Here is a 26,436-nt window from a genome sequence, read left to right as displayed (position 1 = left end):
ACACAATCACATGAAAAGAAATTTTGAACTGAAACAGATGTGTGCCTATCTGAGGCGGAAAAGAGTTAAAAGTATTTGTGCCTCTAGCTTTTTTAACACTGATGTTACCCACAGACACGGCACAAATTAGAACAATTCTGCCACAAGCAACAAGCTTAAGATGGCAACTACAAAACCCTATAAGGTATTTTGCCTTGAAAAATGCCCTACAAAAACGCATTGCCCAGAGGCACTGCATGCCCTATGTACTTGGCTTGTACATATTTTCTTTTACCCAAGCTGTTCAATAACTTTCATTACCACTAAGTATGAGCAGCTCACCACTACATGAGTAGCTCAAACAAGATCTTTTTTGGTAAATTTCTATCCTATGAAGATTTTAAATATAAAGAGCTGGGATACCAGACCAGGCTGACTGTCTTGGTTTCCACAAAAGAGGAAAAATCTAGACGAAACAGAAATTGAATAGGAGTTATCATCACTCCAGAGCCTTATTTATTAGGCTGACCATACTTTTCAACTATTGAATTTCAGAACAGGAGCAATCCACACATACACACCTCTTACATACCTACTTCTAAATGGTCTAGGGTTGTCAGTTGCGAATTTGAGTTTATTTGAACACAAAATTGCCTACTTACAGTTCCACGCTGTTTTTGTAATACCTTACTTTGTTATTTCACGCTAAGCAGCATTCAAAACACCTCTACAGATATGTCCCTGATTGGCTTACTTTATCCTGCTTTAAATGACATAAAACACTGACTGTACTGACAAAATTTTGTCCCAGTACTCTTAAGATATCCTTATGTCCCTGGTTAGACAAAGCAATAGGATGCCCTGAAATACATGACAGAAATTTCCTTGTGAAGTTGAACACATGCTAAAGCACTGAGAGAAAAATACATTAGCAGAGTAATGACAAAAAGTACCTCTGTGGGCAATGAAATCTCATGTGCCTGTGGGACAGAGGAAATCCGCTCTTAATCTCCATGTTTGTCGTGGTCTTTGAGGATTGACCCTGCAGAATAAAATTAAAAACTGGGACAGATAAACTCCTGCCTGATTTTCCTATCACATGGTCCCCTTATCCATCACATCATCATTGCAGAGGGAAAATTATTTCAAACTACATACTTAGGGTGTCTGCACAAACACTCCATGTCCTTTACAAGGCCTAGGAAACACATATTGTCAATCTTTCTCTACACAAAAGTTTCAGTACAATGAAAAATTTGCACGCAAGATCTTTGCTTCTTGCTTCCCAGCACACTCTTGCTCTCCAGCCTCTTCCACGAAGAATTCCATTCGGTTTTCTGAGATCACTTTTTAGCTTCATTTTTGCCTTCACTATCAGTAGTTCACACCAAAACATTTTAGCTGGCTTTATTGCACTTTAGGGAATAGCAATCAGAAATCTGCAGAAGGTTACGCTCTTTAGAGGCCAAGTAAGGAGGCGGTACATGCCAAGTTAAAAAAAAAAACAAACATCTGATGGCATCCCAAGAAAATAGTAGTAGGGCCTCCACACATTCCCCAGTCCACAAACAAATACATTAAATATGGATTAAACTTCTTTTTTTCCAAACTTAATTTACAAATTTAAAACTTTGCTGAGTGGAAATGACTACTCAACTGACTGACAGATGTAAAGAGAGACTCTGAAGATTACTGTGTAATTCCTGCAAACAGCTGAGGAAGATGGAAGTATGGAAGGCGTACATCTTCATTCAAAACTGAAATCAACAGTGGGGTTGTCCTTTATTTTAAAAGTACGTTCAAGGACCCTCTGAAAACTTCCATGTGAAATCTTTATTTCTTCTTAAGAATGCCACTCACATTTCAAAAAAATTCCACTGCATAAAAAAAAATATGATCTAATTGTCAAAAAGGGATCAGGATTTTGAATGCCTCCAATTTTTGGAAGACTTATCAATAAAGCACATGCACTTAAAGACAGCATGCCGAGCTTTCTCATTGCAAGATCCCTCTAAGCCCTTTGAAGATATGGGGCACAAAACCTAAGCCTAATCAATTCTAGAGGAAGAAAAATTAATCTTTGGCTGGGACCAAAAAAAAAAAAAACCTTGCTTGATTTAATCATTTTTGTAGCAGTCAACATTTCTGCAGAGTGGAGTTCCTGTCAACATGGATGTTAAAATAAATGCTTACAGCTCCCAAGGAAAATGCATTTTGGCTTGATTCTCCCTAACATTTCATCCAGTACAATTTCCAAATATCTCTGGACTGGATAATTAAGAACAATATTTCATCATAGGTGTGCAATATATCAGTAGCTTGACAGAGGGAGCAAGATAAGTTACTTCATCAAGGAGGGTGAAAGCAAATTCCTCAGACTTATATATGTTACAGACTGTGTTGTGCCTTTCTTGAATTGCTAGGCTCGAGTCTAGCCAAAGTTACTATTTGGAAGACCTAGAAACTGACATTTTATCTTCATACATAGAACATGTACAACGTGAGCAGAAGGAACTAAACCAAGCTGCAGGCAGCTAGTATATTATACACTGATAGAACGCTTCCTGGAAGTAAGATTGTAGTCAAATCATAGCGCTGAAGAAGGGAGATCATTTCCTTCTAAGACCCAGAAATCAGAATATGGTAGGACATACATCACAAAAGATATATGGTTTTACAAAACTCAAGCGAAAGATGTTAGGCTCAGAACGGGCTTATAAATTTAGCCGAAAGAAAGCCAAAGATACCAGTATTTATTTCCATTCTTCCAATAACAGCAGCTACTTCCCATGATAATCTGTGTATCTTTCACTAATAAGTGAAAACTAGGCTATAACGCTGCAGGATTTTTCTTTATGCTTAGAATGGTTTGATATAAATTAATTATTTTCTACAAAAAGGAAGTGATGGGGAAAAAAGAAAGTTTTCATTTCAAATTAAGCTGTACCACCTGTTTCCAGAAATAGGGAAAACTATAACAAAGATTTTAAGTTTTCTGTAATTGGAAATAATAATGAGCACAAGCAAGACAGCAAAAAATAAAATAGAATTAAAAATATAACTGGCATTCCTAACTTCTGAGTGTTTGGCTTCATAAAACGACTTTCAGCAATATTATTTTATGCCTTATCCTAGATTATCTTTGCCTTAAAAGGTCAAAGCTGAAAACCAACTCTTTCTCTCCCCTCCCTTCAAAAACAATTTGGAGAACTCCAGCCAACATCCTCCCTCGGAGAAGGGTGAAGGAAAGACGAAGCAAAACACTTTTTCTGACAACTGCTGATGAGACTAAGTATGGAGCCTCCTTTTACTCCTCTATCTTACATTCTCTGCAGTTAAAGACCCTGGAGGATCCTAATCGCATGCATTTCATTGCCAGAAAAGAGATCTCATTAATGAGTCCTCATGTTATCCTAGCATTTTTTTCCTTAAACAAAAGTAGTATCAGAGAGGTAGAATACATCTTTGTTCCCAACCACAAAACTAGGCCATAGTTTTCTGTGACAAAAGAAATGCCATTTCTGGATCTCAAGAACAATGCACGGATGATAAAGTTTCCCCAAAAATCAGAAAAGTATCAGCTTCTTCTAAAATTATTAAATAATAAGATTTTCTATAAATGAAGTATGAGATTATTTTCAAGTGTAGGAATGTACACCAGGCCTATACTGAATATATAACCACAAATATTATTCCCAGCCTGAAAGAATCCTTCAGCATGAAAGCTTTGGTATTCACCAATAAAATCCTTTGTCTCTAATGTGAAATCAAAGAATGAGGAAAAAAATTTTGGCACTAGTATTACTGAGGCACCGTTCTTAATGAGATCCATAAAATCTGACATTAAAAAAGGCCTGATCCTCTTAGTATCACAAACTTTACTTGTGCCATTTCACTGACTAGTGAAAAGTTACTCCCATTTCATTTCAGAGTGAGAGATGACTATACAGTACATTGAACCACTCCCAGAATGCCTAGACATGGCTATAAAGCATCTTCAGTCACTTAAAGTGAAGCACTCTCTGTGTAGAGCACCTTGTGAACACTACAGCTAGATTTCAAATAAAAGGAGGAAGGTTTCTCCCATCATGTTGTAGCCATCATTATAACCTATGGAATTATATTCTGCGTTCACCTTCTTACAACTGTGCCTGTAGCTTTTATTTTCACTGTAATAACTATTTTGTATATTGCCATGAGCTGTTATAGAACTCCTCTAGCACAGTTTTTAAATGTTTGCTACGAAGCAAAAAGCAGTGGGGTCCATTTCACAGCATTATAGTAATTCACACTTCTAAACACACTCATTTTGCAGGAACAGAGGCATCCCCACAGCGAAACTGTGCTGTGGCCATCACGTTTGTAGTTAGAAGTTTCACAGCTAATACAAAGAGTTCTCAGGTCTTTCATGCTGTAATTTCACTGATACTTGCAAAACTAAAAAAATATTCCTTGGAGATGTTCAAAAGCCATCTGGATGTAGCACCAGGCACCCTGCGCTGGATGGCTTTCCTTGAGTGGGAGTTGGATCAAAAGATTGTCAGAGATTATTTCCCACCTCAGCCATTCTATGATTCCTGCAAACCAAGCCCAAGAGCTAGTGCAAACGCAGCAGTACACCTACTACAAATATTTAATTCTGCCTGCAGAAAATGAATAGGCTTTTATTTCTGTCTGTTCTAGCTAAAACAGTTACAACATATAGACATCTATAGTCAATGCTTTCAATGACAAGTAGAGAATAGAGTGCATATGAGGGAAGAGGATTCTTAACTCTCTCCACTAAGAATCTCACTTATGTGCCAAAGCTCAATGGGTTTATATGCTTTCTGCATTTTTTAATCCTTCCTAATGCAAATGTGGATGTTTTCATTATTGAGATAAGTGGATAATCCTTTTATCCTTTTTTTTTTTTGTATCCCATCAAGCTTATGGATTCTTGACTTCTTAACTTCATGATAGCATTAACAATTAGTTTTACATGCAATTAGCAAGTAACTTTTACCCACAGCAAATTCACCATACATTTCAATTTAGGTAAAAAAAGATTTAACTACCATTTCAAATAAGGAGTCCCTTTATTTTAAAAAGATATAGGAAATTCCACGTGTCTTGAATTCAGTGTGAATCTCTGAAAATTACACTTGTCCAGAAAAGTTTCAGCAGTTCCATGCACCTTCCCAGGCAGTTTTGTTGCTCACTGACGTGTCTCAAGAGTGTGCTTTTCAGCATCCTCCAGAAACTGAATACAACTTTCAAGCTGAAAGCATTGCCAAATTCTAGGCCTAAAACCATCTCAAATAACCCTCTGTCATCTCACTACTGATAAAGCTAAGGAGCAGATCAGCTGAAGACGAACTTCAGTCCCGAATGGGGACTGTTGGAAAGATTTTCCATCTGAACATCATCACAATACCTTCTGTCTTCACATCTCTCAGACATGCCTCATGGCAAAGGCAACACTTGCACTGACTTTGGCCAGGGCAAAATGTACCACAGTGCGTTCCACATACATATACAATTGCAGCTTTTAGTCCAGCTACTATGGAGTCAAAACAGGAAATAGAAAAGACACAGTCTTTCTCTTCTCTGATATCTTGAATAGAAGAATACCAATTGACATTTACAATCATCACCGTATACAAAAATCTTTGCAAACAGTGTGACTGCATTGATGCGAATAGGGTTTAAATTGCCCTGTGGAAACTTAACTCCTGATGACAACTCAGATCCCACTTGAATTTTGGGAGCAAGGATGACTTTCCAGGACTAACAGATAGACTACTTTCTCAGTTGGATAGGAAACATGGTACACAAGTCTTTGGGGGGTTTGATAGCACTGCCTTTAGAGATACTTTTCAGAGAAAAGCAACTATCCTAAAGTCACCTGGCAAAGCTGATATCAGGTTCTGTGTATTCCCTCCTTTAGTTTCCTGTTCTAAAAAACCCTGTAATCACTACCACATTTCACAGACTGATCTGACACAAATTAATTTTGATTTTTTTAAATATGAAGAAAGATTATCTTACTGTGAAGTGAATGCTAATTGACCTTCTGACCAGATTGTCTGAAACTGTTTGGACAAACAAGAACACGAATTCCTAACAGATTTTATTAGATTAGTAACTACAGCAAGCTTTTTCTAATAACTGTGTTTAATGGAGCACATTATCTTTAAGTCTTACTTGCACACTTCAATGAAATATCCATTAATGTACTTTCTAATGCCATCCGCATCCCTGCCAGCAGAGATGAAAACATGATAGCTTCAAGGTCCCAAATACGTGAGGAAAAATTATTATTTAAAGCAAGAAGATGGAAAGGAGAGGAAAGAGAAGGCACTTGTAATTACCCAGTGGGCCTTAATTCCCAAGTTAACCCTGCTGCATTTCATGGCTAATGCCACTTCATCTGCACGGGATATATTCCTCCCACCTAACTTCAGGTACTTCATGAAATCTCCTGAATTGCCAGCCTGGCTATCTTAACACCACACCAACGGAGAAAGATTTAAAACCCATGGGGTCTTTTATCTAGATAAAATGGGACTAAGATGCCCCTACAAGTGCCTCTCTTCATAAGTGTCAATACATCCTTGACCTTCTGCCATCGGATAGACAATAAAACTCAGAACAGCAATTCTGGAACCTCTGCTGCAGCTATGAAAACAGAGAGATGCCTCCACAATCTAGCTCTGACATCAGCATCACTTTAAACACTGGAACAGAGAGTTCCGTTTTTAAAATGGACAAGAAACCCTGCCCAAGTATTTGTTCCATTTCTTTGTGTTCCAAACCTGGTGATAAATGGTTTAATGTGGTTGAGACATATTTGGAAGTCACACCAGCAAATTTTGCATGAACATACTCAGAAGACTGAATAGAGCAACTTCTAATGAAAAGACTTAGGTGATATTATAAAGCTGTGGACATTACGCAAAAGCTAGAGAAAGGACTGACTTGAGCTAGTGATACAGCAAAATGTTATCACTTCTGCTTAGCTTTTTTTGAGGGGGCTGCGGGGGAAAAGGGGGATAGGAAAACAGTCAGCTAGTAGATCTGTTGCTTAATAAAGCCACATCACAGGGTTTAAATTTTTCAACTCTTTGTTGCAATAAGAAAACAATATAATCCAGACAGCAAATGGGTCATTTTACTTGAAGCCATGAATTATCAAAATATGGCTGAGAACTTCAAGGTCTTTTTCATTAACCAGGAAAATAACATGCACGTAGGGAAAATCTTCCTTGTGTATATTCACTTATTCTTGCATTTTTATGTAACCTCAAAAAGAATGCTTACATATACTTGTTCTTATTGTCTGCCTCACTAAGTACGTATTAGTTATGAGTATTTCAGATGAAGAACGTGATGAACACTGCTGTGATAACTTTTGATGCAGCACCTGGAGGACAACCCTGATGCCTTGAATAGAATGTTTCTGCAATTCATGTTCTAGCTAGGCTTTTAAACTACCCCATAAAGAAAAGCTCCTCTTCCAGGCTCCGAGCAGCTCAAGGATTAGATGTGCTTTATGTTTTTAACAACTTGCTTTCCAGATGTTAAATGGCTCTAAGGATTAGATGTATTTTATTAAAACCAGCATGTCCCAGCTTTGAGCTGGAGTTATCCACAAACATGAAACACTATTTATTCCAAAAATCAGAGAACAGAAGGACACTACTGAAATCACCAGATTAAGACAAGCATGAGCGCAGATTTAGCCTAACATTTCTTTTTTCTTTCTCTAAATTCCATAGAAATATCTCCATTAAAGAGATTTTTTTCAGATTTCCCACTCAGTGTTGAAGTGCTGGACAAAAAAATCAACAGCCATTAAGGAAAAAAAAGCACTAAAGGAAAAAAAAAAATCCATTTTTACTGCTGTTAGATGCATCATGTCTCTATGTCAAGCAGTAAAGCAGGCTTACCACTAAGTGGCCCCATTTGTTTCCTGTTGCAGTTCCCTTGGCTGATTAATGAGTCCTTTCACCTTCCAATGCTCTTTGGTGCCTGCTGACCCCAATCCAGGAGGGTGCATAGGCATGGAAACACAAAGCAGCCACTGGTTTCAATGAGGTAGTTCTGGTGGGAGCTAGGAAAAGAGGGAGAGGTGGGAAGTGCTAAAGCAAAACTACAAGATCAAAGCTCCTAGTGTTTTCAGAGCAGTCCCTCACTAACTGTATCTCGTAGGGGCTGTTGGGGAAAAAAAGTGCCACTTTCATTTTCAAAGCTCACTAAATAGCATTATGACCACCACTGCACGAAGCACGCACATCAGATAATGAGCAGTCAGCTACACCATAACACACTGGTGAATGCATTCAGGCTTATAGCAAAGCAATTGCACGTGCTTTTTTATTTGCTTATTCAGCAAAACAAAGTCATCAGGTAAAAAAATCTAATTACAAATCCAAAAGTCCATCACTCAGATACTGCAGCAGACTCTCCAATTACACAGCACAGGCTGTGAAGATGGTCTGAAGCTTCCTTAAAGATTCCTTAGGAATGCTGAACAGAAAGGCCAGGAAAACTATACTGACCTCACTCATGGTAACACATGGAATGGTCCTTTGGGAATCTTTAGTAGTGAGCTAATAGATGTGGATATGAGTATGTTAGAGCAAGATTTTTAAAAGTCTCTTTTCTTCTAGTGTTAACCTGTTTCTGATACTCTAGTTCCAATGTCATCCCCTAGGAAAATGAAACAAAAGAAGGGATAATACCTCTTTAAAAAAGTTATAAATTAATTAATCAAATTGCTCTAGAAATATTAATCTTGACAATGGTGTTATTAGGTAAGTGGAAATATTAGGAACATTCCTACCAATATGAAAAAGAACAGGAAAAAGAGACGAGACAAAGAAATTAAGCGATTTGTCAAAAAGCTAAGACAGTGAATAATGTAAAGTCGGCATTTTAATTAAATTTTTAAATGACCAAATTTAATTGCTGTATCACAACTCCATCTGAGGAAAACAAAAAATATTTCCTGCTGTTTCTGATGACAGAAAAAAATTGCTCCGAAAAAAAACCACAGAAATATTCATGTAAACATAAGAATATAGAAATATTTTTAAAGATCTGATCAAACAGCAAGCATATTTATTGCTTGCTACAGCTAAAATAACCTTTATTAGCAAGATCATAAAGCCTATAGAATTTTTTTTGTTTGTTTTAACATTTTTCTTTGCTAAGTAGACCTCTAGATGAGTCAATAATCTGTCTTTGCCTTGAAAGCTACAAGTTATTTGATAAATGGATCAAAACAGTCACCCAACCTCCACCCCCTGGAGAGCTGTCTGTGAAGTACCATTCACTCCTTGCATGAAGTGCTGTTTGGTGACAGCTTACTAGCATGAGGCAAGTACCACAAAAATCAAAGAAGACTGAAATAAAATTGAAAAATCACGAATTATTTCTGAAATGACGTATCTGAACTTTTTTCAGTTCTGATGCATGTCTGTAAGAAAAAAAGGTTGTTCAGTAGGTTATCAGTCAAATAAAACAAAGGGAAAAAGGAGAAAACCACTCATGTGACAGCACGTGCACATTTATTATTTGAATACAAGGTGCTGAGAAGATTATCATCCAGAAAGACACAAGTCCTTCAGTCCAGGACTAAAAACGGCATGCCCCACCTGAGCCAGAAGCAATAGTACATTATTAGTAGTGAGCACCTCTGTAAGCAGTAGCTCTGGTGAGTCACGCAGAGGCAAATCCATAGGTTGGTATCCTCACATAAACCTTTCTTGCTGCAGCAGCAATGAGAAGCTGGAGACGTGCCACAGCCTGCATTTCAGTGACTGTGCCTTCCCTTCTCCTCAGGGCCTCCACTGGAGCTTTTCAGCCACCTGGGTGTGGGACAAACAGGCCCCACGCGCCATGCTTGAGCTCCACAGCCAGATCCTACCTTTAATGCAATGTAACTTGACCGAAGACAGCAAGAGACCATAAGAGTGATCCCCTCAACATGGCCCTTGCCATTATTTATTTTGTGAGGAGCATTTGAAGGCCCATTACTGAGGTAAATAACTCTAAAAATGGAAGGGATATCCACGTCTACCAGTTGGATATGGAAGGCAAGCACATCTGTCCAAAAGTACATTTTTCTCACCTAATCACTAAAACCAACAACCTTCTGAAAAAAAATAAATTAGAGAAGCCACCTATATTCAGGTGAATAAGTTGTATTTCACTCCTGAACCCTCCATCTAGACTTGCTTATGTTCATGGTGTCCAAAGTCAGACATGTAGGCATACGCAATGTAAAACTGAATCTTTAGTCTGCCTTTTGCAGAGTCATTGCTAATATGAGGCCACCTTCTTCCTCAAAAATGCATCTTTCACTAATTTATTAATTGTTATGGCCAACAAAACTGCACAACTTACATTTTGACAACTTTCCTAAGATCTTGTCACTGCTATTGTCCGTAGATAAGCTGTCTGTTTGCTGCACCTCATCTGACCTGGCCTTATGGCAGCCTCCCAACAATCTCAATTTAGTACTCAAAGCAAAAACAATAATACACTGAGTTCTATAATTCAGTGATTTGCAAGATACTGCACGGACTATGCCATTTGTATTTTATTTAGGAATCACGGTTTCTTGTAAATGTATGTCTTGTCAGAGTGATGACTAGATGAATAACTGCATTTACACTCAATTCACTGACATCTCTTCATCTAGACATGACCTTGTGTTGCTAGTGAAAGGAAAACTCACATTAAAAATTTATGTAGCAAAACAAATAAAAACTGCTTTCCTATAGCATTTTTTAAGTGTAATATTTTCCTCTCTCTCCCACATACATACACAATTGTTCCATTTCAAGGAAAAAACTACTTCTCCCTTAGAAATATCTATGGCATGTCAACAATAGACATTCAGGTATTTGTGTATATACCACTGCTAACATTTCTACTACAGATCACCTCTGAATTTTTCTTGAAAGGAGCAACAAGCCTATTTTTAAAATGGATTTAATTCAAGAGTTATTCCATGTTTTAAATGGAAAGAATATCTCCCTCCAAATCACTAAAGCTAGAATAAATGATGGTGTCCACTACAAATAAAATACACAGGTTGCTCTGAAAATAATGCCTCCTGTTTATTTCCATGGAAACTACAATGGATATAGAGTACAGTAGCACTGTTGGACAGAGAAAATTCTCAGCTACAAAGCACTACTTTTCAACAGAGTGACCACTATTAGCTATGCATTTTCACCCACCACGAACAAAGGCCTGCATACCACACTTGTAAAAACCCACACCAGCAGAGGTATGACCCACTACTATCATCACCACTGCTGAAATGCACCACCCCTCCACCTCACTCTGCTTATTACATCCACTGTTTGGTCTCCATAAACGTTCTGCCAACACTGATGAATGTCAATGGGTGCATTTTTTTCCTACACAGAGAAATTCAATGACACATCTACATGTACTTCCATGTCAGATGCCATTTGATCATACTGCCCCTCTACTGCCATCTGTCACATGGCAACAAATGGAATGGAATAATGGCAGGAAAGCTCAACTTTTGCAGCCATAACAACTACATCCATCTCTGATGTTGTGGGCCAATGCAATACTATAGGAGGCATTACTTTTGGAACAGTCCTATATAAAAGTTCATCACAGCATAATAACAAAATTCAACAGAAACACATCAGACTTTTACGAGCAGACATTTTTACGTTCTTCAAGACTTATTTCCAGTACAATTAATCAAGACTGATAGGGTTAAGAGCACTAGGACTAAGTAGACAGCTTCTTCGATGGCAATGAGATCATGATCCCATTGAATTTCACTGACACAAAGCAGAGATCGTGTAAATCATATGAACCAAGTTAATTTGACTTTAACAATTATATAAAGCTTTAGAAAGCTTAAATAAAAAAAAAAAGCAAACAACAACAGCGAGCACATTCCACCTTCCTGCTTCATCCTGCACTTAAAGAAAATGGAGAGAAGGTTGTAAGGAGAGCTCTTAATACATTTTGTTGTTTTATTTTTTTTTTTTTTCCTCCAGTCTGGCAACAAGAAAGAAATGCCAAAATTCTCAGGTCAAGGCTTCAGTGTCCTTATCAGCTCACAGGTCAACAAAGTTGACACAGATCAAATTCACAGAACTTCAAAATCAAGTTTACGCGAGTAAAAATTTGTAATTACTTGGACAACCCAGCCTACAGAAACACTGACTGGAAAGTTCAGCACTACCCTTTTTCTTTCTTGTTCACACTGAATCTACCCATTACCATCATCACATCACTCTCGCACCCTATCTTGATCTCTTCTACAGCACATTTGAGTAAAGTGAACTTAAGAACACCAATACATTCTTTTTCATCAAAATGAAAAAGATTGTTCAATACTGTGGACTTCAACCCAATCACATGAAACCTGAGGCTGAAACCTTGATCTGACACTTCTGTGTAACTGTAGGCTAGAATGTTTAGGTCGTTTAAGCGTTTTCTGCAGCTTCTGCCACCTAAACTGCTTTACTTGCAGTATCCATGAGTAAAATAGGAATGAAAACACCGACTTCCTTGCAATAACACTTGCTTTTATGAAATAAGCACTGAAGTAAAAACTGCAAAGTCTGGTTATCACAGTAATAGAGATCAAATAAGTAGGAAGTCAGCCATGTGGTTTTAGAAATTCTTTTTCAAGTCCTGCTTTTTAATTTCAGTTACATTATTATTATTTTTCAGAGCACAGTAGATGAGTAAACATTTAAACAAATGGACTTAAAAAATGGAATTCTGCCTAGAAGTTCAAGCATCATAGAGTATCTCTTGTCCTTTCTTTCTATTCTGCTAACCAAGTTATTTTCATATAGACAGTCATGCCAGCTTGTATTTCAAGTTATCTCCCAGTCATAGTGGCAATTAAAAAAGAAGGAGCCAGCTGAAGTAAAGTGAAGGAAGTTCCACATCCATACAATGATGTAGGCACACTACCTCAAGAAGAACACAGGTTACAGAAATGAACATGTTGAAAGTATCTGTAGAAAATCACAAATAAAAAGAAAAAAGTAAACAAATTGGAAATTGAGGTAAACGTACATTTGTACAGTACATTAATAGCACATAGCAACGTTTTAAGAGTAGCGCGGAACGGATTGGAGTGACTATATGTGAAACTCAGGAAAACAGAAGAGAATATCAAAATGAGATTATGAGAAAATACTTAAATGAATAGGGATCAAGAATAAGGAAAAGGAGTTTTCTCAAGAGAAACACTAAATTTTTTCTTTACAGGCCATAGAAAAACCATTTCATCGTTTCTCTCCTACGTTGATATTCTGAAATGCCATTGAAGAACAGAAAAAAAGACAATTACAGTGCCAGAAAACATATCACAGAACCGCAGGGGTTAGAAGGGACCCCAAGAGATCAAGTCCAACCCTCCTGCTAAACCAGGTACCCTACAAGAGGATATACAGGTAGACTAATTTTGAGTATTGCCATGGAAGGAGAATCTGCAACCTCTTTGGACAATCTATTCCAGTGCCCCATCATTCCTGCCATAAAATTGTTCTTCCTCGTGTTTGTAAGGAACTTCCTACGTCCAAGTTTCATGCAATTATTCCTTACCCTATAGCTGCGCACCACTGAGAAGAGCCTGGCCTCATCCATCTGCCTCTCACCTCCCTTCAAATATTTATAAACATTAATCAGATACCCCCTCAGTCTTCTTTTCCTCAGGCTGAACAGATCCAGTTTAATTCAGCCTATCCTCATACAGGAGATGCTCGGGGCTCTTGATCAACTCCACTGAATTCATCAGCACACAAACACATACACATACACACACACACACACACACACACGTAGTATGGAAGGAACTGAACAGAGATACAAAGAGAATTTTAATTTTCAAATCTGTTATACTATAATATAATAATGTAACTGTGCCTTCACTATCAAAAAGTTCTGAAGACTGGGAGTCCTCTTCAAAGAACCTGGGTGGAGCAGCCCTCTACACAACACAAATTACTGCTGTTTGTGTAAGTAAGAACTAAAAATGCTCAATCTCTCTCAAAGGTTGATTCTTTTACTCTGACACAAGAGGACATGCAGTACAAGAAATTGTTTCAGTTTCAAATTTTATTTTGTGTCTATTTCATCTGTGGAAAAAAAAATTACAAATGTAATGCATATCTTCAGATCTCAATAGGATCTAGTTGGAAGAAGACTCTTCTTAAGTCAGTACCTATGGGAAAAGTCAAGTCTTCAGGTTTTCTTCGCATGCTTCACATGCTATACTGATAAACCTTTAAGTCAGCAAATTCCAGTACATAAGCCAAGTGCTCTCTTGTTAATACAGGAGTAAATTGTAGTCTCCACTATAGTCATATCACAGGTATTAGAACTGCGTTTTTCTGTTCAAGTTGTAACAGAAACTTGAAATCTCAAGTTCTCAATGTATCATACTAAAGTATCACAGAAGTAACAACAGTTTTAATTAATCATTTTCATTAAACTTCAATGTTAATGTTCTTTTTCTGAGTGACATTCAAAAGAAATCCCTACAGAGACAGAGACTAATTGTAATAAATACAGATTTCCGTGTAGTGTTTTACTAATAAGAAGAAATTAGTATAGCAACGCAGCTGAATAACAACTAAGATATTTTGATGAACATGAACATGCCTAAAACCCCAAGATTCATCTTGCAATGCCACCAGCATCAGAGCAGCCAGCTAATATTTCATCCTCAGTAGGCAGATCAGTTACCTTGATTCATCATTTGCCTTTATGATCGCAATTCCTCATTAGTGAGCAGTGGCATGTTTTTAAAAAATAGTAAATTAAATCTGTTTTCAAGACTGGCTTTGAATAAGCAACTCTGGAGAACTGTGGCAAGCTGAGAGTAGGGCTAAGAAAAGGCAACATTATTCAAACAGGGATAGTTGGCAACCATGAACACTGCTGCTCTCAACTAATGTTTTCCTTCTGAGTTTCTGGTTTTAAGTAAGCCAAGACAACTGAGGCAGAACTGTCTGTCTCAGGGCCCTTTGATTTTTCTGCTTCTGCCTGAGCAGACATTTGAAGAACACATTTAAAAATATATACATTAAAAAAAATGAATCACTCAAGTTCACAGAAAACAAATTTTGTTTCTAGGCAGACATTAATCCTATTTGATTCTTCCTTACCGTGATAAAGTGGATTCCTTTTGTCTACATCCAAATCTGAAGGTTGATACACCATCTGTCAACTCTTGACTATTTTCCAGAACCCTGACAAGTAATTTTTTTTTAATTTCTTGTAAGGACAAATCTCCTCATTCCACATAAATGTACTGAATAATAGGATTTAGAGGTTTATTTTCTGTAGTGTTTTACTTGGAGTCTCACAATACGTGAAGGTAACATTAACTTGCATAGCTGTACTGTGCACACAGATGGTGCTTCTTGAACCGATTCAAATATTGATTACCCACTGTATTTGGAAAGAAAAGGACTACTGAGTACCCTCCCTCCAAAAATAAAAATAGCATCTGCGTGACCAAAATACGCTCGGGAGATTAAAAACAAAAATAATCCATTTATATTTTCTTTTGACCCCTGAGATCTGCAGATAATCAAGTCTTCTATATCTATGAGGATTAAAAATCTCATATTTTGGTTTATTTCTTAAAAATAAGAAAAGTGTTATCGCTAGCATGAGCATCTCCTTTGGACAAAGCCACTTTACAAAAAGGACGTATGCAAAGGTCTTGCAGAAAATAAGGTGAAAAACATTAGCTGGAGAAAGTAAATAGATAAAGAATCCCTTCTGGCAATTCCAGCGTGAATAAGTTCACAGATGAAATGAAATCAATTCATCGAAGAATTCATGCAAGAGCTGATTTATATTTTATAGGCTGGGGAATAATCAGAGTATTTATGATTTTCTTTTCCACTTCAGAATAAAGGAAAGAGACGTGCCATTCATTAAATTAAAGTCTACAGAAGGTGTGATTAACGTTCTGTGTGAAATAACTGAACAACATGCAAGTTAAAATTCAGCCATTCTTTTTCACTGTAATTGGCAATAAAAAACCTCAGAAAATAATATTCATTTACTCATAGTAAACAAAGAATGATGGCGTCTGGCACTTGTACCTGCAGTGTCTGCAGACAGCATCTGTCACAAGGATACATCCACCTATAATGACTGCATTCTGGATAACAAAGCTCTGCAAAGTCTCTTCGAACATGACAGGGTAGCTCTGTCCCTTCAGACTACCTGTCTCATCAGTTACTACATCATTACTTACTCCCCCACAGCCCTTCCCTCCTGCATATGTTGCGAATCCCTCATGGGAATTCCAGTTAACACTGACCATCCTTCTGGTCTGACATCTTCCACAGTAAATAACCTGGTTTTCCCAAAGGGAGCATGCTCAAAATGATGCATTTCTCCCCTGGCATCCATCTCTCTCCAGTACACCCTTCTGTCCTCCCTCTCACCAAAAGGCAACAACCTCTGCTACTCTTTCCTCACTCTTCCACTCGCCCCGTTCCCTAACACTCTTCCTCTTGTTCTCCAGAAGATCCACACGCCTCCATTCTCTTCTCCTCTTCTTGAGCTTTCCCTTTCACAGGACAAACAGGTTTTAGTCTCTTACAGAGTTAAAACTCAAGCAAAACAAGCAGCTCCCCCAACTGTCTCTGGCCACACTATTTCACCTTGAAGTTTAAGTTGTTTGCCATCTTAATTTTCTTTCATGGAATGACCTCCAATTCAACTGCAGAGTCTTATCAGCAAGTAATCATCATGTATTCAAATAACACAATTCAGCAATGCAGACTCATCCCTTCCTGCCTTTCAGGCATGAGCAAGGCAACTTCTCCCAACCAATGTTTTACTCTCCATTCATTCATTCACTACTCAGATAATAAATTTCTGCATCAGTTTCTTTCTGCCATCCCATAACCAAGCATTCAAAGCATCATCTTTTTAGCCTGAAGATTTTAACTCCTCTAATTCCATAGATTATACTATGCTGTTATGTTTTCCCAGCTTCACACTCCAACTCAATGGACAGTTAGCCTCAGTGCTAGAACCAAATCAAATTTTCAAATAGTTTTTTTTCCCCCTGTATAAAAGCCATTCAAATCAAATTTGTTTATAAGATGGAAGTTGCAAGGAATTCATAGTCATATTGCCTACTCCTCCGTTATCACAGGCAACTTCACCATAGAATCCTACGTAGAAATTTATCAAATTTATCTTAAAATTTATCCTTTTAAAATTATTTTAACTTTATTACTCCAATCAGAAGAGTTTCTTCTGACTCTCATTCTTTTAGTTGTTTTTTTTTCTTATTTGTAACTATGCCAGCTCTCATTTAGCTTACATGTTTTACTCTTTTTTTTAACCTCCCTTTTTGCCTATAGTCATGTATTATCTCAGTCTTCATTCATTACACTTAAAATGACAAACTCCTCTCTTCTCTTACATGACAGCTGCTCAATCCTCTAATGTTCAATGGCCCTTGTCTTCTCCAGTTTGAGTTCATTTTTCTTTATTTCCGCCAAATTATACTTGCAGTTCAAACAAAAAGCAAGAGTGTGGGAAGAGTTTTTTGTCCGTTTTCTCAGAGTTAAGTGGTTAACTCTAACACTATTTCTTAACAAACAAAGAAAGGAAAAGTTTTGTTTTTTTCTTTTCAGAAAGCATATTTTACCTTCCTCTTCTTTCTTTTGGTCCATCTATTGAATCACAAAAGTCAATGTCATGGAGTTCCAAGGAAACTGCAAGGAACTTGCAACTCCAGTAGCAATGATTCCTGAATCTAACAAGCTCACCTTGCAATAAGAAAAACATAACAGAAGCTCTAAGGTATTTTGCAAGTACAACTCTCCTGTAAATCATACAGGTTTTATGTGAAGCTTCTTCCATTTCACTGAGAGGACAAAGTTGCCTGCCTTCAGATACTGCAATCCTGTGGCATCCAGATAAAGAGATTATGCAGGGATTACTGGATGGAAGTATTTCAGTTCTGAAAAACTAGGTTTTAATGTTCTCTAGTCAAAGTCTTTTTGAAAGGAAATATAATGCCTTAAGTGACTGCTATTTATTTCTTTAGCCAGTGTGAAATCACAGTCTGTAACCTTAGAGAGATAGCAGCATGTGTGGAAAAACATCTTCGGCTCTGTACTCCTTATTTAAAATGCTATCAGTAAAATAAAATACAAAGGCATTTTATTACTGAGAACAATTTCAAACAAAGAAGTTCACTATAAAGAGAACTATACACAGCACAGAGTTTGTTCACATTCTGTGTATTTTTATTATGGTACAATATAGGATACATTCTCTTCCTGATGTGTAGATTAACTCCACCGTACTCAGAATTACGCTAACACAGCATTGGTCAAAGAACACACAGTTAACATAGTTTCTTACATGTCTAACAGATATCTGGATGTTCGGACTGATACTTAAGTATAGAACTCAATTAAAGTCATGAGTTTTCTCATGGGAATAAAAATTTTGTCTTGCTAAAGTTGAAGACTTGCTAAAGACTCGATTCAAGCAACATTTAACTGGAGATTGGCAAGTGATGTGTTCTTCCATTGAGTCATTAATCTCTGACTGTAATGTCCCATAGATTATATAACCCCATTTCACTGCCTTCTGAAAGTTTTAAATTGCAAGGTGATATCCCTAAGAATTGGGATTTTATAATGCACTTCAACAAGACCATTAAGATTAAACTGAGAACGGTATTTCTAATCGAAAGACACTGAGATCCTGGAGCATTCAAAGCAGGGCAATGAAGCTGATGAATGATCTGCAGCACAAGCCTTATGAGAAGCAGCTGAGGGAACTTCAGAGGGTAAAAAACTATGTGATGATACTCAAGGGTGACAACACATAAATGGGCAAGATGGACATGATTTCAGAACAGTCTCTGCCCACACAAATTCCAACAGGTTGGTTATCTTGTTTCGTTGAGAATGCTGTTGCCATAAGGAAAAATATAAATCACATTTTCATTCCCGTTAGTCATTACTGCTGTATTCCCAATAAGAGAAGATGACTACATGGAAAATCCACTCCGGCTCCCCTACATCCCTTCACTGAGGAATTATGAAATCATCATAATATTGTGAAAATACTTTTCATGGCAGTGAAGTAGCACCAACCTGTACGTGTGAGCATTCTCCCACTTCCTCCTTCACCACTTTCCAATTCAGGTACTTCAGAGCAAATATTAAAGAAATCACAGAGCTGAAAACAGTTGGCTTGAACAAGAAATCATTTCTCAAACATCAGATCAGATTCCATATAACCTACCTCAAACACATCAAATCCATTTGAAAATGAGTTCTATGTCTGGCTCTCCATTACTTTCTGAGAAAACATTTCCTTGTTGTGGTGGTTAACACTTTCCCTTCTCTCATTAAAACTTCTTTCTCTTGGTAACACTGTTCACCAGCTCAAATGATTCTTCTCTTGCATTCACATCTCAGGTTGTACTTAACGGTAGCAATCTCATTTGCTCTCAGATTTCATTTTCATTCTGGGACAGTGAGCCCAGACCTTCCAGTCCCTACTCAATCTACCTGTTCTTCTCTCCCCTCATTCAAAATTTCTGAGATATGAACAGCTTAGTACTCCACACAGGGACACAAGCAATAGCTTCTTCAACATCTCACCTCTAAAACATCTTGCCCAACATTTCTTAGGATTGCAACTGCCCCTTTTCTCTACTATTTCTAGTTGTCACATGAATGAACAGGCCAAAGTCTTTCCCTTCTTCTGTCACTGTCATATTATAAAATTAACATTTTTATTTAAATAAGATATTCAACTTTGCATTTATATCACTAAATTTCATCCCACCGTAATTACTCCACCCCTCAGTCATTCTGTTCTTTTCCTGCATTATTCTACACAATTCCACACAGTCCGAGTGTTTGCAATCATTTTTTAATGTCTCTTACAGCTGTGCTGGAAAAGAAAGCCTCTTCCAGCTGTGCTACTGTGTGCCAGGGGAAAGAAAGCATTGCACATGGGCTAGGTCAGTAACTGTTGTCTGCCCCAGGAACTGATGTTTAAACACAGTAAAGTGGCCAATGCTTGCACATCTGGCCCACTTGATCAGTGGCCAGATGCAGTGGAAGAGAGTATATTTTTCACCTATGTCATAATCCTTGCAAAGTATCAACATAATTCAAGGGCCACAGCCAGATTTTCTGTAATGTCCCCTTTGCAGCCCCACTCCTATTTTATTTATACAAAGAACTGTTCACTGCATGGGAGTCAGACTAGATGACTTTTTAAGGTCCTTTCCAACTCAAACAATCCTATTCCATGAACAGTTCAGTATTTGAATTACATTCCTTTGCAAAGTCTAAATCTGCTCCACATCAGAGCACTTGGCTTTTTAGGTGCAATCCTAGAAATTCTACTGTGATAAGCATTCATCTGTTACTCTTACTTAAAAGATCTGGGGAACAAAAATCAATAAAGCAAATACTCCAACATTTCTCATCCTTGTGTGTAAAGTGCAGGCTACCTGAGCAGCCTGTATAATTATGGAATACTGTACACAGATCCTTATCCTCATACAATAATTTTGTGTTGCGTATCAGTGGAATTCATCCTGCTTTGAATCAGTAGAATCAGGCTAAGCCTTTAAAATCAGAACTGTGATAAACCAGAGCAGTATAACTGAAAAACCATTATCTCCAACTTTAAGTTTTGCCAAAGGGGGCAAATGCTTAAAGAAAAAGGACAGATATAGTAGAGCTGGAAAATGTGAACATAGGTAGTGCAGAAGGCATCAGAAGATAACCACAATGTTCTCGCTCCATCACAGAGCACTGATCTTGGGATTCCCAACAGAAGAAAAATGCTTCATCTTGTTGAAGAAAGCAATGGACATGTGTGTAGCAACTCATCATTTATAGGGCTGACAGCGAGGTTATAGGAAAAGCAGGGCTTAGCTTTGAGCTGCAGTTTAGATCCTATATAGACAGTATTGACTCTTTGGGTTCAACCTCCAGTAAAATGTTTCCAAATTGCTATTTATTAATTTTCTCTTTGAGCATTCCTGAGCCTGAAGCAGAATCACTATCATACAAAAACTCTTCGGATATTTGGATCCTCCCCAAGACTGCACTTTTATTATATACAATACAAACAAAAGCCGTATTTAATTGCAGCCTAGAAAAAGGCTCCTACTTCCTTCATGTAATCAGTTGTCATTTCAACTCTGCCACATATTGGAAACACAATTAAAATATTTTTCCAAAAGCACTTGCTCTCTGGCAGAAATGACAAGTCAACACAAAGAATTATACCATTGCTGAGTAATGACTGGAAACCAAGTGATTGATATTGGTGCCTGCAACTTCAATGTAAATGTAACATGTATTCTAATGCCACACTTCAGCATAACAAACTCTTTCAAGATTATTAATGACTACAGGATTCTTTTTTTTAATGATGGCTGCTAAATAATGGATGCTAAAAAGGGCTGAAAAATGTTTTCTGTTAAAGCAAACATTTATTGATGACTTTATTGCCTCTGCAATGGAAATACAGAGAGAAAACAAATCCATTTAAATATTCACCCCATTAATTATATGAATAGATACTTTCATAAAATAGTCCTGTAGAGTTAACAGCAAAACTGACTGCCAAAATTTTTCATAGCAAATAATGATTTTGTTACACCTTGGATTTTTTTTTTTTAAAGAATGGAGTGAAGATCCTAGGGAAAATGCATACTCCTTTTGAACCAAGACGTGTACACTGAGAAACAACACAGAAAGAGCTGTCAGAACCCTCACTGGCAACAGCAGCTGAAATATGCAACAACCTCTGTGGTACACCAAGAACCAGAGGCCATCATCCCATGGTCTGCAAAGGACCCTTCCACCAACAAAATGATGTCTGACTTAAGCATGAGATGTAGGGAAGATGATGCACAAAGCATCCCTGTGGTTCAAAGATCAGTTTCTCCAAACAGGCTGAGAGCCATATAGGTATGTTCAACATGTAGCCAAGTCCAAGGTAATGAAATAATCTACCAGCAAAATGTAGTAACTCGAGCTCAGGTCTGTGCTAAGTTAAGCAGCTTCCATTTCAGAGATGACTCATATCATGACAACAAGCGAACAGATGAACATGTATCAGCCCACAAAATAGCTGTAGACATTGACTACTGAGCTCTCTTGCAAAGCACAAGGACAGCTACACAGATACATGAGATTCTGGGTGGATTATTAAACAGAACGAAGTTACGCATGCAGGACAGGATAATGGCTTTAGACTCCTTCTTTTACTATTTTGGTGAGTAATGTAAATGCAGAAATACTTCAAGGAAATACAAAGAACTCAACAAAATCAGAGGTAACTCCAGTCTCTAGCAACATTCCTAGTAAAATTCTGCCATGACATATGCACTCAGTATGGTTTTCTTCCCTGTGTACATCCCCACATTCAGCTTTGTGGGACAGAATTTGCAGACAGATTGCACCTTTTTTTCTGAAATATAATTTTACTTTTAAAATTCCCACCTATTAAAAAATACTAACACTAGTTTGATGAATACTAAAAACAGAGGAGAGGTGAGAAGCAACACTGAGCTCAGGAGAGCAGTAGCTCAACATCAGTGTTATGGAGCGTAGACCTCATCAGTCTGGCCAGGCTTGAAGGAAATACATATGGCAGTAGAAATGCCCTACATACGTAGAAAATGCAGTGCTGTAATGTGATGGAAAGTACAGCAGTAAAAGCAGAGTGACAAAGTCCTTGGCTGCAACAAATGAGGACAAGCCCAAATGCTGCAGCTGTGGATGCAGAAATAAAGGAAGAAAATTCACCTACCTTTGCAAGGCCTCAGGTAAGCAGGGATCTCTAGCAAAACACTCCTGCCTCCACTGCCAAATCTTAAATGAGGTCTGGGAAGGGATGGATCCTGGCTCCACCTGTTCTGGTCACTCAGGATGCACCTGAGCTCCCCTGAGTTGGCCCTGTCTTCTCACCAGGTGCTCAATCACTGCTTCAGGCTGTGACTTAGCATTTCCACTACAGAAAAGTTGGCCACAGAACTGCTCATAAACATCCACAAAAATGTTTCAGCTAACCCTGACTTCTTCAGAAAGATATTCTTTTCATTCCTCATGTTCCTTCTTTGTCTTCTATCTTGCTTTATTCTCTTTCACCTCTAGCTTAATATTCTTTCCTTCGCTAGACTAGAGGTAGGATAGAATAAGACCAACACCTAACTTGATTTTAATAAGCCAATACTGTTAGTCTGTAAAAGAGACAACACTAGAGAACTAGGTGCTAAGCTTGGTGTACATAATTCTGAATGTTTAAAATATAACTATGAGGTCTTTAAGGTTATTGGCAAGTTATAAATGCCAGGATCTATTGTATAAAAAAATGTGCATAGACATTCATCTTTTCTTTTCTAAACATATTCTCGTGGCTAACAAGAATAAATTAATCCTATAAAAACATTTGCACGTTTTTAGTATTATGAAGGAAAATATGGTTCAAAAATAGTGGCTCTGTCAGGTTATTGAATATAATGGATAAGTTGAAATAAAATGGCCCTAAGCCTGCCTCCGCCTCATCTTTGCTCAAGAGATAAAAGGCAGGGGGATACTAAAAAACAAAGATGAGTGGAGTACGGTTTCTCGATGCGAACAAAGCACAGGACAGTCTGGGCTACCTTCATTCCCAGCTCCTACACCAAGCACTCAACTTTCAACCAGTAGATCCCACTTTTACTTCTAATAATCTCCTGGTTTTCCTTACACCGATAACATAGCTCCCAGAAATCCAGCAGCTCCCACTGAGACAAGATAGCACGATCAGCAAGACAGAGCTATCACTTGCAGACAGTTTAGCAACATGGCAGACTCCAGAGGGTCACTCTGCTCATTCATGATGTATAGGCACAACCCTGGGAAAAGCCAAGTAGCATTTTGATGACTCCAAAAGCCACGGGAGCACTCTCAGAGCAAAGCAAATCTTTAGAGGGCACTATGCATTGATTCCTATTCCAGCATACGCACAGTTAACATCTCCCAGCTCTTCTCTGTTGCTTACCTAACTAAAAAAGTCTGTTTCTTTTATAGACTGATATTTGAGGAAAAAGCCTTCACTTGAAGTGTCGTGATTCTCTCTCTAATCTTCCCTGATGAAGCGATTCCATAAATACTTTGTTAGACAGTACAGTAATGTAACATTACAAGTGACAGTCACAAAGGGAATCCTAGAGCTGAGATAACTCCTTGTAGCAAGAAATGCAAAAATAACAGGTGTTGTGTGACAGGAATTCAGTACACTACCATAGATATAGGCAACGCGTGTTACTTTTATATTTCTGTTACTTTTATATTTCTGTCATATCTTTACCAAATCAAACACCCTGAGGTTACTCATCTTCTCCACTCCTAGCCTTCAGATGTCTGTTTCTTTAAAAAATACTGAAAAAGCCTGGAAAAGGGCTAACACAGAAAGCAGCACCTCATTTCTCCATTTGTCTGCTTCACAGATCTATCGGAAGGTGTAAATATTTGAGTATTTCCTAGCACAGGGATGTGCAATTTTCACTGATTGTATTTTGTGGTGGCAGATAAATACTGATAGATAAAATACGTAGATTTGAAGGGATATCTACTGTCTTTCTGGTTTTGGTAAGACTACTTATGTCTGAGAAGCAGATTGCAATTCTGTCGGGTAGGGAATGGCAGAATAAGCAGTGATCACCCTATCGTGGTCTGGGTAGTACATTTTGTCAGATCCAGAGCAAGATGTTTTGCTACGTGAGACAATCCCCTATCTTGGGCATAGCAAGACAGGCAGTAGAAGGCCAAAACAACACAATTAGGTTTACAGAATGTCTTTCAACTTATAAATGAAATTATTTTGACAGAGAAGACACTGATAGGGAACAGATAAGGAAGAACTATTACGTCAATTCAGAGAGTCCCTTTCATAAGATCTTAATAAGAATTGTCCTCACAGAGCACTGTATAATTTACTCAGACAAATTAAAAAGAGGGAGCACATCATGGAAAATGAGAAAGCAATATAATTACATCTGAAAAATGAATATGTAAGTAATAAATGCCCAGAAACTATTAGGGAGCACACACAAGATAAGAAAGGAGGAATTTCTTCTAATTAGTTCCAAATAATAATGTTTATGACTAAAGCAATGGAAGAATCTGGATTATGGTTTGGTTAATAAGGAAGAGGAGGTCACAAAATCAAGAGCTGGCTAACAGTTGAAATGACAAGTTACTATAACACTAGACAGATTTATAAATTTGCTTTTTCAGTTAGATAGACCACTGTGTTAAAATTTGTCTTGTCAGACAGATTGCCTTAAAAATGAAGCGAGATAAACAAAATAAAGTATATTAAAAAGAAGAAAACACTTTGTAAAATTACATGTCTTAGTATGGAAAAATACTCAGGCATGATCACATACCCAGGTAATGGCTCCAAGGGGAATTCTCTTACAGCAACTTGCAGAAATGGGTCTCAGTTTGCCAGGAGGACTCTGTGATTCACTACAGAACGTCTTCCTTCTTCACCTTCAGGTGAAACAGACCCGAGGATCTTTGCCCAGGCTCCAGGGGGCAGGAGCAACTGCTTGCAGAAATCAGCACACACAAAATGAGGTGCAGGCCGGTGCAGGATGGAACTGCACAGCACATCCCTGCTAGGGAGGGCTGCTCACCCCAGGTCAGCTTCGCACCACAGCTACATCACTGCTTAGTCTGCAGGTGAGGAAGAGGATGCTTTCCCTGTTTGTTAGGCTTTTCACCTTCATGACTATAAAGGAAACCCAAGAGTGGTCAGAGTAGTTCCTAACGGACTAGATGGAGACATTCCAAAGAAAGCAACTGAGTAGGTGAGATAGATAATGAAAAGGCTCCTGTAACTTGCCAGTAGCTTTATAAAAAAAGTGCGTGGGATAATTATTAGGAGAAGAGCAGAGAAAACCCTTTGAAAATTGCTGTTCCGGAGCAGGAAAGCTTACGTGGAACTCCAATCACTCTGAAACACGAAAAGATGTAAGTGAAAATTTCTGACAAGTCAAAAACATTTTATTTCTAAAGCAAAACCTTTTCGTATCCGTTAGAAGAAAATGCACTAGATCCAGGAGCAAAGAATTCAGTTTTGAATTAAGCAAAACACTTCATTTGGAACTAGAAATCATTTTCCTCCAAAATATTTCTCTTCAGCAACGAAATTAAAAAGCAAAACAAAAAATAGCCTAATTATTCATACAACTTTAACCATAAATAGAGGAATTTAACTGTGTCAAGCAGCAGAACATGAGAGAGCTGAATTCAAAGCACTAAGGAGGGGCGGGGATGTGGAATTAATGCAAAGAGTTAGCTTTGCCATAATTGGCATCATCTCATTAGAAAGTCATATTCTCTTACCAATGCTTTGCTTACTTCT

At 37.8% G+C, this 26,436-nt stretch overlaps 1 protein-coding gene across 6 annotated transcripts in view; it reads right to left on the bottom strand.

The window, feature by feature from the left end:
- PDE1C (phosphodiesterase 1C) overlaps positions 1–26,436 on the bottom strand; it is a 311,651-nt gene that overhangs the window by 100,553 nt on the left and 184,662 nt on the right. The window contains exon 1 of one of the 6 annotated variants that reach the window (XM_019616679.2): positions 22,831–22,852. The exons of the other annotated variants lie outside the window; for them this stretch is intronic. The gene's annotated coding sequence lies outside the window, so the exon portion shown is untranslated. Of the gene's footprint in view, positions 1–22,830; positions 22,853–26,436 lie in introns of those variants that run through there. 6 annotated transcript variants of the gene reach the window in all.

This window comes from Meleagris gallopavo, chromosome 6 (genome assembly GCF_000146605.3).
Source record: "Meleagris gallopavo isolate NT-WF06-2002-E0010 breed Aviagen turkey brand Nicholas breeding stock chromosome 6, Turkey_5.1, whole genome shotgun sequence".
Classification (NCBI taxonomy): domain Eukaryota; kingdom Metazoa; phylum Chordata; class Aves; order Galliformes; family Phasianidae; genus Meleagris; species Meleagris gallopavo.
This window is presented reverse-complemented; position numbering and strand designations above follow the sequence as displayed.